Raw genomic sequence first — 21,140 nt, forward strand, 5'->3', positions numbered from 1 at the left:
CCACGGCTGGACGCCTGGATGTTTCCACAGACCCAACTCTGGAGCAGTCCAGGGGAGGCTGGAGGCTGAGCCCTGCAGGATCCCGCATCTCTGTGGTGAGCGCACCCTTCCCTGGCCCTCAGACGAAGCCCTGGGCAGGACTTGAGCAAAAGTGAGACAGAGCAGTGGAGCTGAGCCTGAGCTCACACAGTCCCAGGGGGTGCTGTGCCCCTCCTCACCCAGCCTCCTGAAGGCCGTGCACAGGCAGGGACTGGCTCCGAATGCCCAGAACGGAAGCCTCCTCCAGGGGTGCTAGGTCTCTCCTCCCTCTCAGTCTGGCATCACCCCATTTGAGGGGAGGATTGTCTTGGCTGGAGAATCCCAAGGACAGAGGAGCTTGGCAGGCTGCAGTCCGTGGGGTCGCAGAGAGTCAGACACGACTGAGCGACCACCCCTAACTAACTATGGCAAGGAAAGAGACTCCTCTTCCTGCCATTCCAGGGCACCCACATTCTCTGATAAAGAGAGACTCCTGAATGATATAATTTCACCGAAACAAAGGGCGGTTATGACACAGGGCACATTGCCTTAGGTCAGTGTGTGTTTGTTTGCTGTGTTAACTGATGTCACAAACATACATGTTGCCACTTGCTGGTGTCTTCTATCTGGAGCATCTTTCTTCCCTTCCCCTGCCCAACTCCCTGACTTTAGGGGAGGGCAAGAATTTAAAGGCAGGAAACCATGCCCAGCTAAACCTCCCACACAAAAACACAACTCTGCAGTGGGCTCACAAAACGCTATCCTCAGATGCAGTGGCAGCAGAGGGCGGCAGGATAAGGACCAAGATGCTGGCTTCATCTTCCTTATGGCCCTAAACTACCATCTGAAAGTGCACCAGAAAGTGTAAATGGATTTCACTGGTGAGTCTGATATTACCAAGGAGGTTATTTATTACCCTATCAGTGTGCAAATATCCCTTGAACACTGGTTTCATTTTACAATTGTGAATTACATTCCCCTCACTATTTATTAACTTTTTGACAATTTTTCTAATAACACAGACTGTTAGCATAGAAATTTTTAAATCCTGGTTTGCTTATGCATGACCATTGGATGAACCATTTTAATCACAGAGATATGTCCATTTCTACATGACTTATTTCTGTATAATCATTCACCTGATAACTATAATATAGTCATTGCAAAGACATTTCTGAATTTAGCTTTCATAATGAAAATAAAGTGTTGGGATTTTAAAAGCAAAGTATTATTTATTTTGGTTAGCATATCAAATTTAAAGTTTCTTGTGGTCACAGACTTTAAGATTTTTAAATAAATTATGAATAATATTTGGTGTACTACTGTATAAATCTTTTGTGAGCTATAATTTTGCATAGATAATACCTATAAGTAAATGAGATAGGAATATTATCAACTTTTTCCCCCTTTGTGCATTATCTTTTTAGCTCACTTCAATATAGAGTGGCAAGGTAAATCAGACCATGCAGACTTGGAAGAAAAGTCGCGTCAGCTTGGCGCTGGTCTTGACAGCTCTCTGTCCCTCTTTTTCTGGGCCCCCTTTGTTCTGTTTCAATGCCCACAATCTGGAAAAGTTATAGAAGCTTGGTGGTATGCCGGCACATTTTAGCTCGCCTTTGAAACTTTCAGAGAGAGTTCTGCCTGCAACTGAGTTTGGACCCTGAAAAAAAGCAAAGTGCATACCATTTTCCATCTGGGCACTTATTAGGAAAAATATTTATCTCCGGTATTGAGGTCTCAAGGTTCTAAAAGGGTTAGTGTCTTCCAAAGGGGGCAATGAGGGCCCCCTCCCTTATTAATTCAGCGACCTGCACTCGCATGGGTGTATTCTCCTCCCACAGGGGAGGCTGGTTCTTGGAGGGTGATGAGTATCTACTGTCAGGAGTAATAGGAGGAACATTGGACAGGACCAGGAAGTCCCCCCATGTATGTTTTAACATAAATTTCTTTTCCTTTAAAGATGGCAGCTAGAATATTATGACAGAATGCTGCTCTCCCCTTGGAGTATTCCTAGGAATACCCTGGGATGGTATTCCTACCCCAGCAGAAACAGATGTGAGCTAACGTTTGCTGAAAGGATCATGGAAGCAGAGGAGATAGCATATATTCCCCTCCGAATAACTTTTTAAATCAGTTACTCTATGTAGTGTCAAAAGCCATGTAAATCCATATTGCATGCTGTAGGAGTGAACTAAATCATTGTTGAATGAATAGACGACAGAAATTGCTTCTCACCCAGGCTTTTGGGGTACTAAATTTTTGCAGGAACATGAATCCCACTATATCATTGGATGACATCCTGGTGTGTTCATTATTAAATAATCCAATACATGGCTTTAAAGAAAAATGTGCCTAAACTGATTCTCCTTCTTCTTAATTGGTTTAAATGCAGTCAGGAAATGGGTTCCCCAAGTGTAATATATCTCTTCTTTACATGCCTGTGGGTGGGTTACCTGTTAGAATCTTCCCCCTTTGTCCACATCTCACAAGTAAGACCCTTGCTCTCGTGGCGCATAGCATGGATGTCTTGTGTCTTTAGCGTTCACCTTGACTTCTACGTCTCCCTTGCCTGGCGTCGCTATGCATCAGGATAGTGCACCCAAACGACTTGCTAAGGAGGTATTAGAGTTTACGTTAGGTTAGTGAAAGGCTGCAGCAGTTTTAAAAATTAAGCTGAAGCAAGAAACGAAGGATGAACACCAGGCATATCCAGTGAGGCGTGGTGGGTGGGGAAGGCGGCAGTCTTCGCCATTTTGTAAAACTGTCTGAGATGCAGTCAAGCATCGGCAAAAGAATCTGACTGGGAAAACTGCTTATTAGAACAGTGATGGCATTGACCTCCCAAGTTTGGGAACTGAACTCTCCTCCACAGGAAGGGCTCCCAAAACAACATAAGCACTGGTGTGGATCTCTTGAGAAATTGTAACAATGCTGCTTTGCCCAGGGAGAAGCTGTTTTGCCGACCCTTGGGTAAATCATTTAACCTCTGTGGTTTGGTGTTTGAATCTATAAGGAATACTCATTCTGTTTCCATTCCAGGAGACATGAGAACGATGAGTAAGCTGTTGTTTAAAGGCCTGCAGTGCCTCAGATATAGCTTTCACGTAAGGTTATTTGGCTGACTAGGGGGTGGGATTATGATTTGTTTGGTTAGAAGTCATAAGTATGAGAGACTCAAACTACACACCAGTGTTGTTCTTATTTCCAAGACGTTGGTGCAAACGGTACCCTGGAGTAGGATTTTATCCTCTTTCTTCGCTGAAAATAAACTTCTTATGTAGTGACCCCATAGTGTCCTTGTGCACTATCTGAGCTGGTCAGAGCTAGGCAGTCTCCGGCTCCTAAAAGCAAGGGCTTGTCTCTGTCTGAATGTGGGAACAGTAACATTTTAATTCTCTGCACAGAGTTTGAGAGTTGTCTCCTTTATTTCCTGTTGACTCAGCTATCTTCTTCCCACATTTTGGGGTTTGTGGTAAATGAAGAATTTGTATTTGGCCACTGGAAACAAGGCCTTTGAATAAGCTGAGAATCATACAGACCCTGTGATCTGCAATTCTCTTTTGCTCATTGATTCACCAATATTAATAAGAATTACATATGCATTTGGTGAAGTGGGTCTTCAGTGATAGGAGAAAGCTTAACTAAATACTGTATATATATAAAAACACAGTTTTAAGATTCCTTACTTCCTTGAAATTCTTTCCAAAACAAATCAGCCCTTGTGAAGGACACACAAAGCCTCGTTTTGTTTCTACAACTTTTCTCTCTTGATGGATACTAGAACTCCACCAAGGGAAGAAATAAAGTGGGAAAGATAAAAATAGAAATTGTCTATGCAAATCCAAGTGCACACTGCAAAAGGATTTCATAGACATTTGACCCAATTCATTTAATAACTTTGAAGGATGTTACAAATACTTTTCTAGTTCTCTTTCCCTATTCCTTCGCAGTTATAGAAAAAGAAAAATTCTTTAAAATTATGTAAATATTTACAGTTTTCCTTTTATATGTCCTGAATTGAAACAATTAACTCATTTTAATCATTTTTAAACCGTTTTAACCCACTTTTAGGCGTATAGTTCAGTCGTGTGCTAAAATTATCACCATCTAGCTCCAGAACGCCATTTTCTTTCAAACATCAAATTTTAAAGCTAAAATCTAGAAGAATTGTTTCCCCTCCCAGTACAAGACTGGGGATTACCGGATCTCAGTACAAAATTAGGAGACTTGCTGGGGGCCGGGTCTAATTTGGGGTGATTAGAGTTTGGGTCCTGCTGGTAGAAGCCTGTTTTGAGCAGAAGGAAGAGGCAAGCATGTGGACAAGACACAGCCAAGTCTCTCTCTAGCAGATGAACAGGATGAGTTAAGTCTGAGAGACAAGCAGACCATGAGGAGAGGGTAAATGGTGAAACCAGTGGCAAAACTCCCAAGGAAGACAGAGAACAAGGCACAGGGTGCAGCAGGATGTGGGAGTTGTGATGTCTTTGCTATACTTTGATATCCCAAAGATGGGCATTTAAATAGCTTTGTCATGGGCATTGCTGTTCACCTCATGGGCAGTGGCAGAAGCAACACTTTCAAAATGGCTTCATGGCTAACAGACGTGGACACTCTAGACCCAAAGGCAGAGATGAGTGCAGTGGGCGTCATGTGGTGACAATACCTAATAGCCTGATCTGTGGGTGCAAATAAGGCATCCCTTAGGGATTTCCATGAGTAACTTCTGGATACTTTTTGGAAGGACTAGAAACCTATTATCACAAAGATGAAGCTTTGGGTTAACTAACATTTAGGTTACATTATATTATTCCAAAAATGTTATATTATTATTTCTAAATTTCTTCTGCCAAATGGCAAATACACTAGTTATTGTCTGAAATGTGAAACGCTATAATGAGATGATTATATTTCAACAAATGTATGTAAAGGTTTATTTGCAAGCCAAAGATATGAAACACTATATTGTTTTAAAGTGTCAGAGATGCTGCGAAATTTCAATTCAGTGAGGACCCACAAAAGGTCACTCATTCAACCGAGAAACATAAACATACTCTGAGATTCGATCGTAAGTCGGGCTCTGTGGGTAAAGTTATGAAGCAGAATCTGTCCACTCAGAGTCACAAATTTGAGAATGATCTGTATAAGACAGGAGCTGAGTGTAGGGCCTGAGGAGAGGAAGCCTGGAGAAAACCTCGGCATTGAAGGGCTGTGCAGAGGAGGCATCCTTCACCCTCTGGTGCCAGGTCCCCTCTACCCCCTGCCTTCCCAGCTAGATGACCTCCACGCACGTGGAGGGGACGGGAGGACCCAGCCATTACCAGGACATCCCTCTACTTAAACATGGCGTTTTCCCTTGACTGTGGCCGCTCCATGCTACCAGGATCACTATACCTCTGCTATCAGGAGCAGCCTTCTTTCAGAGTCCCAGTCCTGAAGGATTATGCAAATTCTTTCCGCTCCAGGGCTCCCAAATCTCACCAGCAGATCTGCATTCTTCCTCTGTCCCCCTCCACCCCTACCCTGCTCAGCCTTCCTTCCATACTCGTGTCTTTCTCTTCGCTGGCCCTCCACCCCTCTTATCGGGCCCTCTGGGCATCTGTTGTGTTTCCTCAGCTTTGTCTTGTTGCCTTCCGGGGTGACAGGAAACCCTCACACGTGGGAGTGTACCAGTCAATCTCCCTGCTCTGTGCTGATCTCTATCAACCATGTTCTAGTTCTTGATTTTGTTTCCTTGGAACCCACACATCCTCTCCTCTCTCAACAAAGCCTGGCTCTTACAAATGAAAACTTTGGCTTTCAAATCTATTTTCCCTGAAATGAGCTTCAAGAGCCTATTTTGGAGAAGCTCAACACTGACGCCTTTGTTCTTGGCTGGTTACTACTGCCTTCTCCCTGCAGCAAGGGACGCCCTGGGCTTCCATGGGGGCAGCGGGAACTACCAGCAAGGGAAGGTACATCCAATAATATTTTAAAATATGGTCCTGTTAGAGAAGAATGGCAGGCGGCAGCTGAGGTTGGAAACTGTGAATTCAGAGCAGTGCTGCTCTCACAGTTGCACGGTCTTCTCTAGCAAGGCTCAGAAGGCTGAGCTTGAGCGGATCGTCGCACAGAGGCTGCGGTGTAGAGAGGCATGTTCTTTAAAAAGGTACGGGACGAATGAGTTGAGACGGTTGACAAGACAGTGATTGCTAGATAGTGGAAAAAGTAAAGTCAGAAAGGGCCTGGAGGAAATGTCAGGGTCAAGGGGCTAGACATTTTGGTAAATGTGAAGATAAGTTGATTGGAAAGTAACTGAGTGGGAGTAAGTGACATTTTTTGATCTTAGAGATTTAGAAATGAAACAGTTAATGGAAGTTCAACTCAGATGGGGTCATGCCCAGGTGTGCAGAAAAACATCTTGCCAGTCTCCAAGTTAGGTTGTAAATACTAGATGTCACCTTAAACCTAGCGCATTATTCCTTTTGCATTCTCATTAGAGTGCCTCTGTAAACTATTAAGCTTCCCTTGGGTGGCTGCTGCCAGCAGGAAAAGGCCTACCACAGGCTTCCCAGTCCCTGTCTGGTCTGTGTTCAATCCCCAGTTGGGGAACTAAGATCTCGTGAGCCAAGTGGAGCAGCCAAAAAACACCAAAACACAAAACAAAAGCAGCAACAAAAACCTCCTTCCCAACCCCCCCTGAAAAAACCTTGGGAGGGTCTTACATGCCACATCTTCACTGCTTTCCTTACAGAAAGTAATTCAGAGATATAATTCATAATCAATATTTACAAAGCATCTTATAATTTACAAAATGCTTTATTTATCTGTTTTATTAGCCCTGCTGCTAAGTCACTTCAGTCATGTCCGACTCTGTGCAACCCCATAGACAGCAGCCCACCAGGCTCCCCCATCCCTGGGATTCTCCAGGCAAGAACACCGGAGTGGGTTGCCATTTCCTTCTCCAATGCATGAAAGTGGATGAGGGAAATGGAGGCATCATGAGGTTAAGTCCAAGTTCACAAAGTTAGTTCATCTGCTTCATCCCCCAGACCTGGCCCGGGTATATCTCCTCCAGTGTGGCTCTTCGTTCTCTCAGCCGCAGCCCACAGTTCACCTGTCTCTGAGCTTCCTCTTGCCCTATACACACTCTGTACACAGCTCTATTTGCCCGACAGCACTCCAGCGTGATGTGAGAACTCACCTGTATGTGCAGTGTGTTAGGCCAGCACAGCAGGCCCAGCTCCTCATACAGAGTCCCTGACAAACCCTCATGGGTGGTTCTCCAGTGAAGCCGTGGACAACCCTGGGAAGAACAGAGGAGCTAAAAAGCATCTGTGAATCACCAGTGCTTCCCCTGGGCCATCTCTGACAAGCCTCAAGCTGCTGGGTTTTCCAGTTTTCTCGGGTTTTCATGGATTTGTGAAAAGGGAAGCCCTGAGGGCTTGGACGGGTGGCCCAGGGACAGTGCAGGTGATGCTCCTGGGAGTCAAGCATATAGGAAATGGAAGTCTCATAGGCAGATAATCTCTCCCAGACCTTTGGGTTTGAGGAAGAAAAAAGCAGGAAGGAGAACAGAATTTTTACAGCCTTGTATATATTTTCTTGTAAAAGCCAACTTCAAAGGGAGAGAGAATAGTGCTTCTTTCCAAGGAGTCTCATTAATTATCACAGCATCTTTTCAAGGGAAGCACATTGGAAGGAATATTTATCAAATGAGGAAACTGAGTGTGAAATGGCTTGATTATTGGCAAACCAGAAAAATACAACCCAGGGCATTTCCAGATTCCTCGTCTAAAGGGCTAGCAACCTCCACCAGGCCATTTAGCCACTCATTAAAGAAACATTTATGGAGACCCTGCTTTGTCCCGGGCACCAGGCCAGGAGCCAGGAAATATGGTCCCTGACCTAGAGGATTTCATACACCACCTGATCACCAGTGAAGTTTGCAAATAATCCAAACAGGCAAATAAATTTCTGTGACACAATGTGCTAAGTACAATAATGGAATGATGAACAAAGAGCAAAGAGATCACAGGGAGGAGAGTGATTGTTTTTGCCTGGGAAGATTAAATAAGACTTTAATTGAAATCTTTAGTCCATCACGATATTTGAGAGCTGGCATTAGCAAAGTTCTGGATTAATATTTTGAATGAATTTGTTAAGGGCTCCTTCCACAGAACTCTGTTTTCATAATCTTACAGAATTAGTGATCCACAGCAACCCCCACCAGCACTGACAATGCATTTTGTAGAGGGTTGCCATAATCCCTAATATTTATTCAGTAATCACCATTTAATATGCAAATGTTGATATCTGAGTTATCTCATTTAATTCTCACAACAAAAAATATTCATTTGTCTGCCCATTTTACAGATGAAGCAGTTTAGAGAGATTAAGCAATTTCCCATGAGTTCACACCGTGTTTTAAGAACAGCCCTGCTTGAATTAAGGAGGGTCATTAATTGTTTGGGGCACTTGTAACTCAACAGTTACACAAATTAGCATTCATTCTTGTGGCTCAAATTCAACATCATTCATTTAATTAAATTACAATAACATTGATCTTTCACACAATTTTTTTCCTTCTTCTCCCTCAGGGACACCTAAATTGCTCCCTCCTCCCCCAACCCTCTGACTAGAAATGTGAGTAAAATAACTATTTTCTTGTCATTTTATGGGTGACAAAGTTGAGCTGATGGACCATGGTCCCAGAGGTTCAGAATACCTTTCATCTAAGCATTAATGGTGAGTTATACTTAAAGAGGCAGCATTTTTTAAGCTTCAGCTCAAAATATCCTTGACTGGGTGTGTTAAACCAAAGTACCTAATTAGAGATGACTTAAAGTAATACCTTCCTTTGTCACTTAATATCCTCTAACCACGAAAATCCAGAGGTATTTTACCTATACCACAGAAACCTCACTTCCAAGGACATGATAATCACTCTGCAGACGTGTAGCCTCCTGAACTCCGACAATGGAAACTGTGGGACTCATCTCCACTATTCCCACAGTGGAAAATTCCTGATTACCTCATTCTTCCTGCAGAGCCAAGTAGGTATCCGTTTAAAGGACAGTAACTTGCCAATGAATTAATTATTCAATACAGCTGTCAATATAGAATCGGTATAAATGGTCCTTAAATGCTGAACCTTTAGCCTCAAATTGCCTGGTCTGAATCTCATTGCCTCTGCTTAGTAAGTGTATAACATTTGGGCAAGTTATTTAAATTTGCTAAATCAAACTTGCCTCAATAGTAAAATACAGGTGATAACTGGTAGAGACTGCAAGTTGCCCAGAGACTTGATGGGTTAATAAGTATAGTTAAGATTTCAAAGAAGTGTGAATATCTATAAATAAGATAGCAGTGCCAGGGTTCCTTTCTCTCCTTTTTCAACAGTAGAATAATAGTTGAATACATGACTGCTGAACTGGACTATATTTCCTTGTGTTTCTCATGTCCAGGTGTGGCCATGACTAAATTATCTCTGTGGAATATGAAGCAAAATTAGATGTGTCACTTCTAGGTCAGGATGTAGGGATGGTGGAGGAGCACCCTCCTGCTCTCTTTCCTCTTCCTGCTGCTAGAAGTGGTAACAACAGTAACATCAGCAGCAATCATGAGGACCCACGCCACCATCCTAGGTCTCTGGTTGACTCTATGGAACAGAGACATGCATTTGCTGGATTCATGAGAGAAATATATTTCTACCCTGTTTGAGTCACTACATTTGGGGGGGTGGGTATCTATACAGTAACTAAGATTATGGTCCCGTCGCTTCATGGCAAATAGAAGAGGAAAAAGTGGAAGCAGTGACAGATTTTATTTTCTTGGGCTCCAAAATCACTGCAAATGTTGACTGCAGCCATGAAATTAAAAAACATTTGCTCCTTGGAAGGAAAGCAATGACAAACCTAGAGAAAGCAAATTAAAAAGCAGAGATATCGAGTTGCTGACAAAGCTCTGTAGTCAAAGCTATGGTTTTTGCAGTAGTCATGTATGGATGTGAGAGTTGGATCATAAAGAAGGCTGAGTGCCAAAGAATTGATGCTTTTGAACTGTGGTGCTGGAGAAAACTCTTGATAATGCCTTGGACTGCAAGGAAATCAAACCAGTCAATCTTAAAGGAAATCAACCCTGAATATTCATTGGAAGGACTGAAGTTGAAGCTCCAATACTTTGGCCACCTGAAGTGAAGAGTCAACTCACTGGAAAAAACCCCAATGATGTGAAAGATTGAAGGCAATAGGAGAAGGGGGCAGCAGAGGATGGGATAGTTAGATAGCATCACTGACTCAATGGACATGAATTGGAGCAAACTCTGGGAGACAGTGAAGGACAAAGGAGCCTGGTGTGCTGCAGTCGATGGGGTTGCCAAGAGTCAGACACGGCTGAGCAACTAGACAACAACAATACAATAGTGAAGTGAAAGTGGAATTCTCCAGGCCAAAATAGTAGAGTGGGTAGATGTTCCTTTCTCCAGGGGATCTTCCCAACCCAGGGATCAAACCCAGGTCTCCCACATTGCAGGCAGATTCCTTACCAGCTGAGCCACCAGGGAAGTCCAAGAATATTGGAGTGGGTAGCCTATCCCTTCTCCAGTGGATCTTCCTGACTCAGGAATAGAACTGGGTTCTCCTGCATTGCAGGTGGATTCTTTACCAAAGAAGCTGTCCGGGAAGCCCAACAATAGAATAAACAGTATTTAAATCATAACATAAAATAAGTATTGAAAAAGATAATACATGAGCTCTTAGCCCAGTGCTCAGCACATATCATTACAACAGTTTTTCAAGTGAGAAGATTGTGTAGCAGTTAAACCCAGGAGCTTAGTACCCCGTGTGTATTGAAATTTTGATTGCTTTTCAGATCAGATCAGATCAGTCGCTCAGTCGTGTCCGACTCTTTGCAACCCCATGAATCGCAGCACGCCAGGCCTCCCTGTCCATCACCAACTCCCGGAGTTCACTCAGACTCATGTCCATCGAGTCAATGATGCCATCCAGCCATCTCATCCTCTGTCGTCCCCTTCTCCTCCTGCCCCCAATCCCTCCCAGCATCAGAGTCTTTTCCAAGGAGTCAACTCTTCGCATGAGGTGGCCAAAGTACTGGAGTTTCAGCTTTAGCATCATTCCTTCCAAAGAAATCCCAGGGCTGATCTCCTTTACAATAGACTGGTTGGATCTCCTTGCAATCCAAGGGACTCTCAAGAGTCTTCTCCAACACCACAGTTCAAAACCATCAATTCTTCAGTGCTCAGCCTTCTTCACAGTCCAACTCTCACATCCATACATGACCACAGGAAAAACCGTAGCCTTGACTAAATGGACCTTTGTTGGCAAAGTAATGTCTCTGCTTTTCAATATGCTATCTAGGTTGGTCATAACTTTCCTTCCAAGGAGCAAGCGTCTTTTAATTTCATGGCTGCAGTCACCATCTGCAGTGATTTTGGAGCCCAGAAAAATAAAGTCTGACACTGTTTCCACTGTTTCCCCATCTATTTGCCATGAAGTGATTGGACCAGATGCCATGATCTTTGTTTTCTGAATGTTGAGCTTTAAGCCAACTTTTTCACTCCCCACTTTCACCTTCATCAAGAGGCTTTTTAGTTCCTCTTCACTTTCTGCCATAAGGGTGGTGTCATCTGCATACCTGAGGTTATGGGGATTGCTTTCCAAGACCTGTGTAAATGGAGAGATGTTTTGTAATAGGGAGAAAAAGAAGTGAAATCTCCTTCCTATTCAGGGTCTGAGAAAACCTGAGGTCCTTTGACCTGGTTTGAACTAGGAGTTCTCAGCATTATGACCTTGAGGCAAGCTCCCTGATGTAGAAAAAGCAAGCTAGTGCAGAGTTCTCAGTCCAGCAACTCAGAAGCCTTCATTTGACCCAGAAACCCTCTAGCCAGATTAGAGGAGGCACAAGGTCAAAGAGATAAAAATCTAAAGGCCAAACAGAAGTCTCTAATTAATGCCAACAGTCTGCCCTTTATGGCTTCAGTTTGGTTGTTAGTCAACAGTCAAATTAACTATAGTTCATTTCCTAGTACAGTCAACTTACAATTAGGTATAAGAATGAGGGGAAGTAATGGCACTCACGATTTAAAATAATAAGTAAGCACTACAAAAATAATTTTATTTGGCTTTGGAATTGTGTGCATGTAACATTTACCATTTTATCATCTAGAAGGACTTGCTCTCTCCCAAAAGAACTCGGAAAAATTGGTCCACATCTCTTTTTAGTTGTTAATTTTCTATCCCTGGGACTCACTTCACACAGAACTAAAATAAAATCAGTTGCTTCCTTACCAGTGTAATTATGTAAAATTATTTCTGGACTGTACTTTATTTAAAGACATTCAAGCATCTTTTCAATCTTAAAGAGCGCATCGGGTCTCTGGGGAATGTGAAACGTATCCATTATAGCACAGGATAAGCGCTGCAGTGACTATGGCCAAAAAAAGTGTCCAGGACGCAACATTGTCTACCCAGCCCTCTCTACCCCTTCCCTTCTGTATGTGCGCCCTGTTATCAAAGGAGCATGCATCTCAAGATGTGACGTTGTTTAATGAACCATTTTCAGCCTGGCTGTTTTATTTTTAGGAGCTTCATTTTAGTGGGGGTGCCTCAGGAAGAAGAGTATTTAAGGACCGCAGGCGACTATTTGTTTCCTAACCTCTTGACCCAAGTTGAGTGTCTGGTTTTCTCCAGGCACGTTCTATTATCAACACTGGGCTGTACCAGGACCACAGTCCAAAGGGGTTAATTGACACAGGGAGGAAAAAAATAACCTGCACTCCATAGCTGCTTCTAAGAGAGCAGCCATTATCACCTCCTAAATCGTTTCTAGAAACTCAAAGAAAGTTGGGTGAGTAAACCTTTTTAATATATTCCCTTCCATATAAATATCTCTCTAAACCCTCATACTCTGCTAGTGGTAAAAACAATTTGACAATATTTAATGAAGATGAAAATGTACGCCCTGAAGGAGCTAGCAGTTCCACTTCTAGATACATGCCATAGACAGGCACTCATATACAAGAACACACAAAGATTAATTCTGGAATTGTTTCAGAAAGGAAAACTGGAAAGAGCCTATATGCCTACCAATAAGAGAATGAATGAAAGTCTATACCATAGTAAAAATTTATCCATTTGGATTTATTAAAATGTAGAAGTATGAATAAATATAAAAACACAATATTAAATGAAAAAAGTCAGTGATGGACTTTTCAATACACCATTTACATTGGTATAAAACAAGACTAAATGTTGCTTCTGGGCATACATAGCTATTGCTTCAGCTATATCAAATTTAAAAACATATCTGGTAATAATTAAGTGGCACTAGTGGTAAAGAACCTGCCAGCCAATGCAGGAGATGAGGATTTGATCTCTGGGTCAGGAAGATCCCCTGGAGGAGGGCATGGCAACCCACTCCAGTATTCTTGCCTGGAGAATCCCATGGACAGAGGAACCTGATGGGTTACAATCCATAGGGTCACAAAGAGTCAGACACGACTGAAGCGACTTAGCACACATGCAATGGTAATAATTAAAGCTCAAATTCAGGACAGTGGTTATCTCAGAGCAGAGATGAGAAAGTAGGAGGAAGAATGGGCTCAAGGAAAGTAGCAAGTAACTCAACCAAATGCCTAACATTTCATTTAAAAGATCTGAGTAAGTATGGCAAAATATTAAAATTTGTCAAAATTCTGTGGTATATCCATGAGTGTTCATTATACTGTTTTCTAGATTTTGCTTATGCCTGAAATATAGGACTTTCCCAAGTGGTCTCTTGATAGTTGAATATAACTGGATGTCACTGTATCACTGATGTTTACAACAAAAAATTTTATCATTGCTTTTCCAAACAGCAATAGCTAAGAATGAGCCAGCATGTGGTGGAAGGAAGGTCCCAAACCATTCTCAACTGCCACGAACTACAAGCAATAGCTAATAATATTACATGTGTGTATGTGCAGTCACTCAGTCGTGTCTGACTCTTTGTGACCTCATGGACTGTAGCCCACCAGGCTCCTCTGTCCATGGGATTTTCCAGGCAAGAGTATTGTAGTGGCTTGTGACAGCTGGATCTTCCCCATCCAGGGACTGAACCTGGGCCTCCTGCATTGGCAAGTGGATTCTTCACCACTGTGCCACCTGGGAAGCCAAACAGTATTATAGATCAAGCATTTATACCCAGGCTAGATTGAATGTTTAACATGCACCATCCCTTGTATTCCTTGCAACAATTCCAAAGAAAAGACACCATCACCATCTCCTTACTATAGATGAGGAAACTGAATTGTAGAGAGTAATCTGGTCAAGATCCCACGTTGAGCAGAGAAGCCAAGAGTCAAACCAATCCCTGCTGGACCCTCTCCACCACTCTATACTGCCTCCTCATGACTGGTGTCCACTGTCTTTACAAACAGTTATTTTCCAGAATTGGGGGGTTCAAAAGTTCATTGGGGTTCCCAATGTAGAAGATGTGAGAATCACTGTGTAGTGACCCTCTGCACTGTGTGAGGCTCTGCACAGAACGATCCCCTGCTATACACCTGCCAAGCCCAGCTGTCACTGCTCACGCTGGACCACACCTTGGTGAACTTGAAAGCTGTCCTGTCAATAGGACCTTGATTCAGGAGACAGGCCGGCCAAGGCCTCTCCTCGTGACCACTCTGGAGGCAGAAATGTTCATTCACAGTTTAGATCTATTCAGCATCTAGCCTGAAACAGAGACGTTGTAAATCCCATCAAAATCTCCTCCATTATGTGACACACTTTGTTAGAACAGAATAAGGGGTTCGGCTCTGTTGGACCAGATCGAGTTAGTCTATGTCGAGTATCACATTTTAGATTCAAATCCCTGTTAAACCCTCTGCTTAGGCTCGTGGTTAACAATATTTTTATATCTGTCTGCAGAGATGACAGGCAGCCCCGCTCTCGAGTGGGCCCAGCGGCCTCCGCGCGGCTGATTTTAGAGGCAGGCTCCATAGATGAAAGGCAGAAATCCCACCACCCCAGTGTCTCCTGATTAGCCTGGAGAAAAGCTGAATGACAAACATGTTTCCAATCTGCCTGGCCCATGCAGGGAAATGGGGCAATCTGGCCTGAAAAGGGATTTAGACTTTTGTTGTGTGCAAGGGAGGAGGGATAGAGAAAAAGGCTGATTTAAATCCATCCACAATGCTTTCCCACTTGGTGATCTCTCAGATAAGAAACAGGCTGGCTGTGGTTCAGACCCATATCACACCCAAGCATCTTCCCCCTGCCCGCCTCGCTCACCGTTAGGCAGCCGTGGACCTCTCAGATAGAGTCGTGTACGGCAGAGATTATTGCAACTGGTCGTTTCAGGCCACTTGCTCTTTTGGCCAGAATCTTATGATGTGTTTGTTGATTAATAAAACTGGCCTACAGTAAAATTCTCTATAGGACTTCTGGATTAAAACAAGCATCAGTAACAGTGTATGCATTACCCAGTTAGCTGTTCACTTACACTCATCATATTACACTATGTTAATTGCAAAGTCATATAAAATGTGACGTCCAATGTTCGCAAGGCTCATGTGGCAAAGGCTAAGGGTTAAGTAAGTGATTGATTTATTGGAGACACTGCATTAGACAGAATATTTTCATTTCTCTCTTCCCAATAGAGAGAAGAACCCCCAGATATTGAAAATATACACAGTTGATGCAGAGCTTCTTTAACTATGTAAGTCAACACATCATTGTCACCTTTCATTACATAATGTTTATTACACACTGTATGTTCAGGTGGGCAGGGTTTGGGTGCTAAATCTTTTTGAAAAATCCACAAGCAGGTAAGATAGAAATACATCCTCTAAAAGCAGAAGGTCTGGTTTCAGACATACCGTTTTTTCCCCTTTTCAACGCATTGTTAGTATTATGCTGATAGGATGAAGGGTCAGGCTTGGGGAATCTTCCTCCTCACGAGTCCCTTTCCTGGGTGTGGACAGGAGAGGAGCACCTATAAGATAGCTGCTGCTGTACCTTGTGGCCGGCCAGGCTGAGTCCAGGGCATCTCGTTCTGTGGGCATCAGTACAGTGCCTCTTCAAACACAATTATCACAGAGTCTTCAGTGACCTCTTATTGCTGCCGTATTTGGGAAACTGCATTCAGATGCAGATTGACCTAAATCCTATCAACCCGTTCAACCATGTGTGCAAGTGTGCATGTGTGCACGCACACGTTTGTGAACAAACATCACACACGTATCTGTACTTATATAAATTCTCCCTAGGGCATTTAAACCCCCCACCCCCACTCCCCAAATTTTCAAATGAGGAGAAATGCTTATTTTCCCAGGCAACTTTGTCAATTGCTCTTGTGCTCTTCTTATAAATATTTCATAGCAAATATTTAACATGATTCTTTCCCCAATCGGATCAGCTTTGAAATGCTTCTCAAAGTGAATTCTCCCCTAACAATAGCTTGATGCAAAAGCTTTTTTTTTTCTCTCTCTCTCTTAAGCACGGGTCTGCTGCCATAGCAGCAGGAATAGTTCTTCTTTAACGGAAAGAAAAGATACTTTAAATCAGTAGTCGGTGAAGGTGGGGGCGGCGGCCGGCATAGCACATGCGTACCTTGCGCTTCCGATATGGAGGCCCAGCCTACCTTGACCTCCCCTCCCCCGACAGCAGGCCTGCGATTACTGACCAGCCTACATTAGAACTGTAATGGGAAGTGACAGGTTTATGTAAATGATCCACATACGGATTTTGCTCTTGTAAAACAGAGCAGTTACTTTGGGCTTTCTAATTATTTCATGCCTTGTGGTTCTCTGATGCGGCTGAGATGACTATACTTGAAAAGTACCCTGTGATTGACAGACTTCTGTCCCCCTGGAGCTCATTAGGGCTCCGGCTTTGGAAGATGGGAAATAACCCTACCAGGCGCCAAAAGAGAGAAAAAGAGTGCACCCCAGCACCAGTGATTCAGTAGATCCATTTGTTCAGATTTATGTTTTGTTGGGGAAACAGTGTTATCAGGAAAGTGTACTCTTGCCTTCCTGATCCAAACAGACTCTCTGCTTTGGTGCTTTTGATTTTTAAAACCAGCATTTAGAGTCACACAGGCTGTATGATGTAGAACTTGAAGGGTATGAAATACCAATAGGATTTTTCACAAGAAAGTGGGAAGGAGAGGCAGGTGAGAGGAGCAGGAGGCCACAAAGAACAGTTACAGACTTGAACCAGCTCTAACCGCTGTGGCCACTCTGCAGTCAGCAGGACCGCTGCCTAAGTCAACTCAGCAGAGAAATCAGTGAAAGGGCCGGATAAAGTGGAAAAAATGATCTGGAAAGTCTGACCTTCCCTTCAGTTTACATACACTCTGGTGAGAAGGAGAAGGTGCTAGGATGCAGGAAAGATTGTGAAAAGAAAAAAAAAAAATCCATAAAGCTGGAAAGACTTTAAACTTCATTTACCTTAATCTTCCCATTTTATGGATCAGAAAATTAAGAGGCAGAGCAGTCACACAGCCAGCTAGCAGCACAGCCAGAACTCGTCCACAGTTTTCTATCCAATACCTGTCTCCTCTCTGGCAGAGCCAGGAAGGGATAGGATGCGGGGGGACCGGGTGACATGAAGTCTGTTGGTGAGTGAGATTCCAAGATAAGGAAGCCAAGATCTGTTGGTTCATATATCAGATTTTTATCCCCTATAATGAGATGTGTAAAAATTGGACCATTCTTTATGTTTCTATAACTGATCTTGTTTTCAAGCCACATACCACTGGGTAGTAAGGAAAACAAACACTTAAATCTCCTAATTAAAGTAAGTGCAATGTCTCTCAGTTTTAAAAAGGAATTCATTCTAGTTTATTTTCTTTTGGATAAATATTTAGTCAAGTTCAACGTCCAAACTTCCTACCGGGACCATTTGTCTTCTTTTCAAAGTTACCCAACCCCCAGTGTACTTCCCTAAGAAAGCACCTGGGTATGTTGTGTGTCTTTGAGTGACTAGAGGAGCTGCCTGGTGTCAGCTCAGGTGTGTCTGCTGTTCTCTGGTCTCTGCTGCCTCTTTAGCTATGTCCACTGTTGAGTAAATGCCATGCAGATAAGCCACCAGCCTCCTTTCCCCTCATCACCATGAACACAAGTCAGTTTCCCTTGGATCCAAGAAGCCATCTTGGAACCTAAAAGGGAGAGGGAGAATATTTCTTCAAAGTGAGGTTGTTATATTAAACAGTAAAATATAAAGATACTCTTTGCTATTTGACAAATTTTAGCACACCACATGGCTTCATATCACTTCCCCTGCCTCCATCATTGACAGTGAAGGGTTCATGAGGAAGCCTGAGTCATCTATGCAGAATAAAGCAGTTACCATTAATTACCATTAGCTTCCCTGGTGGCTCAGATGGTAAAGTGTCTGCCTGCAATGCAGGAGAATCGATACCTGGGTTGGGAAGATCTCCTGGAGAAGGAAACGGCAACCCACTCCAGTACTCTTGCTTGGAGAATCCTATGGACAGAGGAGCCTGGTAGGCAAAGGGTCGGACATGACCAAGTGACTTCACTTTCACTTTTAATTACACATCTGACCCAAATAGTATAAATTTAGACCCCTGCTGTATACAAGCATATTTTGTTTTATTGTACTTTGATTTATTGCACTTTGCAAAGATCTCAGGGTTTTTCTTTTTTTAATGAATTGCAGGTTTGTGGCAACCTTGTGTTGTCAGATGATAGTTTGCACTTTTAACAGTAAAACATTTTTTAATTAAGGCATGTACATTTTTTTTAGACAATGCCATTGTACACTTAATAGACAACAGTATAGTGAAAATGTAACTTTTTTAGGTACCTGGAAACCAAAAAAATTGATGTGACTCACTTTATTGCAATATTTGCTTTATTTCAGTGGTCTGGAACCCAACCTACAGTATCTTTGAGCTGTGCCTGTATAAGCAACACAGAGCCAGGAAAGAAGGTGCAAACCATGAACTGGAAGTGAGGCAGTAAGTCAGGGGCCAGAGGAGCAAGTAGACCAGTCAATGTAGATAAACGGGTGCATGGAAAGGAAAAGGCCAGCCTCCCGCGGAGGCATGCTGCAAGACTTCCAAGGTGAAGAACAGAGAAAGGAGGAAAGCTGCCCAACTCATTTTAGGAACTAATGAAACCTTGAGTCTGAAACCAGTATGGATAGCACAGGAAAAATGTACAGATCTATTTAGCCTATGAACATATAGGGGAAAATCCTATATAAATTACTTTCTAAGTGAATCTAATTTTGTGTTAAAAAACACAACCCTACTGCAGTTTATCCCAGGAATGCAAGAATGGTTTAATATCAGAAAACCTATCTTAAAAGAGAAAACAGAAGAAAAGGGAAGAAAAGAAAACCTATGAATGCAAAAGGTATTTCATGAAGTTTAGCATTTAGTTATGCTCAAATAATAATAGTTTCAGTAGCCAGGAAGAGAAAGGAACTCTTTTAATCTGATAGACTTTATACCAAAAAACTAAGGTCCACATGGTAGTGGATGAAGAAACCTCACAAGCTATCAGTTCCTTTAAGGTCTTGAACAAAATAAAGTTATTATGATCTCTGATTCTATTTAACCTGTTATTTGATGGCCTCAACAATAAAAATTTCTAAATAGAAGACAAAAAGAGAAAAGATTGTAAGATGTGGTGATTTAAATATGTCCATAAATTCTAACAGTATCTTCTAAAAGTGGAACCTAATTTCTCTCCCCTTGATCTTGGGCTGGACTTAGTGAATTGCTTCTAACAAATAGAATAAAATGAAGTAATGCTGTGTGATTTCTAATACCAGACCAGATTCCTCAATCACTGACCTCAGATATTGTATGATACTAAATATCTGTTGTCTTTAACTGCTACGTTGGGACAATTTGTTTGCGGCAATTGATGACCGATACAAACAAGCATTGGAATACAATATATTAAATCATCCTTCATTGCTGACAACAGAATCATCTATGTAGAAAATCCAACAAAGTATTAAAATTAGTGAGAGGTTAGCAAACTTGCCTTAACACAAAATCATATGGATTAACACAAAAATCCATAGCGTTCTCTTCCAGCAGGACCCAAATAAAGTATCATTCACAATAGTGGCAAAACTGTAGTGCATCTGGGGATCAACTTTACAGTGAATGTATAAGACATTGTTACGGAAAAATATTAACATTCTACTAAAAGACATAAGAAGGTTGAATAAATGGAAACATAGACTACATTTGTGGTTGCTGACTTAATAGTAAAAATATTTCAAATCTTCCTCAATTAATGTGTAATTTCAATGCAAAGACAATAAAAATTCCAGGCAGATTACCCACCTGCCTGGATGGCTCACCATGACCCATCACTATCCTCTGAACATGAACACGCTCTGCCCTGTCACTAGAATTCCTCAGGCTGCCTTCGGCTGGGTCTATATCCAGGGCCTATCTGGCTGCAGTGGCCACGTTGCTCCCTTCAGCCCATCTCAGAGCCGTGTGCTCTGGATCTGCCTGTTGTTCACTGAGCTCCAAGTTTCTGTTGTGCTATGATAAGAGAGGGCAAGAGAAGCAGGAGGAGAAGAGTGAGGAGGAGTGAGGAGGAGGAAGGAGTCCATGGGAACAATAACATTTGGATCCTGTGAAGGCAGGACCCCTCTGAACACAGTTGCATTAAGAAACTTATGAAACTTTCACTATGAGACCAGAAGATGGGAGCCTGATTATCAATTCATCTGAATAAGCCCATGGGGCATAAGTATTTGCAATTAATGAAAACTACTAGAAGGGAGAACTTTTACACAAAGTTTACAAAATATATCAGAAGAAAAATGCCCAAACTGTGTGATAATTCTAGTTAGCAGACCAGTGCAAACAACATTTTTATTGTCTTCATGAATGTAACAGTAGGTTACAAATTTATATGCTCATTTAGATTTGGTATGAAGAAAGGGAGAGATAAATATGAAATAGGGCTCTATCAATAAAGAACATAGGATCACCAAACCAGAAGTTCTTTTGATTCATCGGCCAAGAAAGGCTATAGTCGATGAGGAATGCAGTCAAAGAAAAGACGTCCTGTAGCTATGCGCTAAGAATCATCTGATTGCACTGAGTAGTCAAGTGACTCAGCAGTGCAGGATTTGACTCGA

General features: G+C 42.4%; 1 long non-coding RNA gene across 1 annotated transcript; it reads left to right on the forward strand.

Moving 5' to 3' along the window:
• The first annotated feature begins 632 nt into the window (after positions 1–632).
• LOC133249276 (uncharacterized) lies at positions 633–19,794 on the forward strand. The gene is made up of 3 exons (XR_009736896.1): positions 633–899; positions 15,653–15,711; positions 18,885–19,794. It is a non-coding gene; the product is annotated as an uncharacterized LOC133249276 (long non-coding RNA).
• Positions 19,795–21,140: the final 1,346 nt, after the last annotated feature.

The sequence above is a fragment of the Bos javanicus genome, chromosome 6 (assembly GCF_032452875.1).
Source record: "Bos javanicus breed banteng chromosome 6, ARS-OSU_banteng_1.0, whole genome shotgun sequence".
Taxonomy (NCBI): Eukaryota; Metazoa; Chordata; class Mammalia; order Artiodactyla; family Bovidae; genus Bos; species Bos javanicus.